This window comes from Ursus arctos, unplaced genomic scaffold (genome assembly GCF_023065955.2).
Source record: "Ursus arctos isolate Adak ecotype North America unplaced genomic scaffold, UrsArc2.0 scaffold_22, whole genome shotgun sequence".
NCBI classification, from domain to species: domain Eukaryota; kingdom Metazoa; phylum Chordata; class Mammalia; order Carnivora; family Ursidae; genus Ursus; species Ursus arctos.
In genome coordinates this window covers 42196032-42199519 of record NW_026622897.1, presented here as the reverse complement: position 1 = coordinate 42199519, position 3488 = coordinate 42196032, and the positions used below count along the sequence as shown (strand labels likewise).

At 38.0% G+C, this 3488-nt stretch overlaps 1 long non-coding RNA gene across 1 annotated transcript; it reads left to right on the top strand.

Annotated features, from left to right (window-relative positions):
* The first annotated feature begins 220 nt into the window (after positions 1-220).
* LOC130544539 (uncharacterized) lies at positions 221-2963 on the top strand. Its single transcript, XR_008960902.1, has 3 exons — positions 221-361; positions 869-999; positions 1398-2963. It is a non-coding gene; the product is annotated as an uncharacterized LOC130544539 (long non-coding RNA).
* The last annotated feature ends 525 nt before the right edge of the window (positions 2964-3488 follow it).

The window sequence follows — 3488 nt, the reverse complement described above, 5'->3', positions numbered from 1 at the left end:
CTCCAAAGAGAATGAACAAATTTATGTGGCCACTAACTATGTATTTGTAATTATCTCCCCATACACTTACCAACACTGTGATAACTTGATTTTTTACAGAGACTAAGTTTTTCATTAACACTATTCAGTTCATCCTCTAAATTTTTTTAAAGATTTATTTATTTATTTATTTATTTATTTATTTATTTATTTATTTATTTGACAGAGGAAGAGACAGCCAGAGAGAGAGGGAACACAAGCAGGGGGAGTGGGAAAGGAAGAAGCAGGCTCCCAGTGGAGAAGCCCGATATGGGGCTCCATCCCAGGACTCCGGGATCACGCCCTGAGCTGAAGGCAGACGCTTAATGACTGAGCCACCCAGGTGCCCTTCAGTTCATCCTCTATTAATCACACTTTTTTTCCTGTAGAAATTACTTGATTTGACAAACATTTAGTCTCATAAAACTTTATTGTGTGTGAAGTATATTGTTAGATGTTTGGGGAAGTCAGAATTCATTAGATACAGTCTCTAACCCTGACCAGATGCTAACACTATTGAGGAAGGCAGACACATTCTGTCCTCAGATTACCTTTCCCACCTTATCTATGTAATAAATTTGTGAGAACTGTGGGACTGAAAATGAGCAAGTTTCATGAATATTTTAAGTGAGTACTAGAAGTTTCATGAATATGTTAAGTAGATGTGAGAATTTCCATGAATATATTAAGTAGGAGAATAATTAGCATGGACAGAGCAGCCATAGCTTCCTAACCTCTATCTCTTGCATGCTCATTTGCTACCTTTGCATTTTTTCACAGTTATGAGCTAGTACAAGGAGATCTGATTGGGGATTTATGACTTATCATGTGTCTTTCATGTTTCTTACAGGTTAGCTGACTCACTATCCCAGATGTCTATAACTAGATTAAAACACTTCTGCATCACTCTGAAAAAGAGCTCTTCTCTGAGAAACAATGATGTTTTAATGAGCAGCAGTAAACCAAGATCAGGACAACAAGGTAAATGGTTAACATAAATGAGGCTTCGGAAGCAAATAAATGGATGGCAGAAATGGGGAGATGGTGAGAGTTGGGGAGAGACAATAACAATAATTCCAAAATGCAAGAATGAAGACAAATATTGGCTACATTTAAGTTCTTATAAGCCTTATGTTAGGTTTTTAATATTTGTCTTTATTAATTTAGGCTGAATGTGCACATGAAGTATTCTTTATCAGAGACACATTCCTTATTAAATACTTCACGGTAAATAAGTGCTCTGGCCTCCTCTTTGACCTAGTCTTAGCCTCTGGGTGATGCGATGAGAGCCAAGTCAACTTTTTTTATTTTTGAAGTAATTGGATACCCCATAGGAAAGGGAAGAGTAACATGATTTTTTTTTCTTTTTGCACACAAAGGGGAAGGAGGCAGCTGTCTTCTCTCTCTCTGGAAAGGTTTTTCCTGACTCCAAGCCTGACTCCAGCCCTTACATGTGCAAATAAAATCACTCCAGGTACTTGATAGTCCCTTGTCTCTAGGATTTGTGACAAAAGGTATCCCAGGGTCAGGGGATTATTATTTCTTAAAATGGAAATACCTCGGTAGCTAATGCTCCCTTCTCCAGGCACCTTCTGACCTAACCTAGGTACCTATCCTGGGACTTACCCACTTGACTTTTGGGGCAGTTTTAATCTGTAGATTTAGACATATTTCAAGGAGAAGTGAAAGTAAGCTTTCCTTCACTTTATAGCATATACATTTTTGTAGCTCAGGAGGCTGAGGCTTTTTCCAGGGTTGTAGACAACTTATGGGAAGTTTTGTCTCCCCACACCTTGATAAGGCTGTATTCTGGCATGCATTCATTCAAGTCTTCCCTGATTTTTACTGAGATGCATTGCTTTGTGAACAGGCAGGGGCTGAAAGTCCACAAGCCCACCTAAGCTTAATAGCAGTTTATAATAGTCATTATATATGCCTTGGGAGTAAAGGAAGGGAGTTTCATTTTTGGTTTCATTTTTTTGGAGGGATGTTGGAATGTTTTGTAGAGGAGCTGGCTCTTAAAAATGGGCAGGAATTGTCAAACAGAAAGGGGTTGGAAAATTTTCCACCTAGAGCAGTGGTTTTCAAAAATTCCAGTAGAGGACTCCAAAGAGCAAAAGGGACTGGCCACAAACCTCTGGGGGCTGGGTTCGGGAGAGGTGTGTGTGCTGCCGCCCCCACCACCAGTTGTGATGGAGAGAATAGTTAGAGGCTTTTTATTGCCTTGAAGTTTCGTTTGAATTTTGCTTTCATGTTCAAATAATGAAGTTTCACTCTCAAATCATCGTGGTCAAAGTTAAGTTGTGCCCTGGTTTCTCCTCCTTTCTCACATCCTCAGGGAAGAAAAGTTCTTCATTTAAAAAAAGTGGTACACAGATGGATCATCACAAGCAGAGACATGGAGGTAGAACCTAAGGGGAAGGACAGAGAAATGTGAATTGGTTGTTGAGGTGGGATGGGGGAAGCACATCTAGTTGATAGTGATGTTGGAAAATGGTGGATCAGACAGCACATGGTGTAGGTCTTTGAATGCTATGCCAAGGAATTAGAATTTTGCTTTACAGCCGTTGAAAATCTAACAGTCTTGGCAAGGGAAATGTGGAATCACTTCAGTTGCAGGAGGCAAAAGGTGACTTAGAGGCAAAAAATTCCCTAGAAATCTACAGAGGGTGAGTGAACTGTGGGCCTGAGTTGGGACCTGGATTGTGGGAGATAAAGGGAGGTGCAAATCTGAGTTTTCTGGGAGATAGAACCCGTGTTGGATACAGGAGATTATAGTGAAATGAGTAGAAGATAATGCCAAGGCTTGGACCCAGAGCAATCGAGAGGATGATCAATCTTATCAGAGTATTTTTCCCTTGATGTTTTTGCTTTATTTTTTTATTCCCCGCCCCCACATAGATGTTCAAATATAGCAAGTAGTATTATTTTAAGATCAAATCAGATTAGACCCACAATACATTTTTTTATTTCTAAATTTACCAGATAGATCTTTCAAAATTATGAAGGTAGGTATAAAAAATTATTATCCCCCCATCTCTCTCACATTACTTTGTGGCTTCAAAATCTGTAAAACAAAATTTCCTTAGTAGGTAGTAAAAATATCTATTAATTCTAATGGAGTGTTGTAACTCTTCTCACTGGACATAATTGCAAAAGTATGCTCATTGTAGTAAAATTCAAGTTGAAATTTCCAACTCAAGAATCCCCCATTCCCCATCAATTAACCCATTCTTACTAAGTTAAGACTGTTCATAGTAGTTTGGTACTTACCTCTATTCATATTTCTATGAATATTTAATCATATATATATGATCTATATATACTGTATATATATGGTATATACTATATGTACTGTATGTAGTAATGTAGATAGTTTTTAAAAAAAAGAAATAGGGATATCTCTCAGTCTTTTTATTGCTTATGTTTTATCCCATTGTATAGCTGCACCATAATTTAGCTGTACTTTT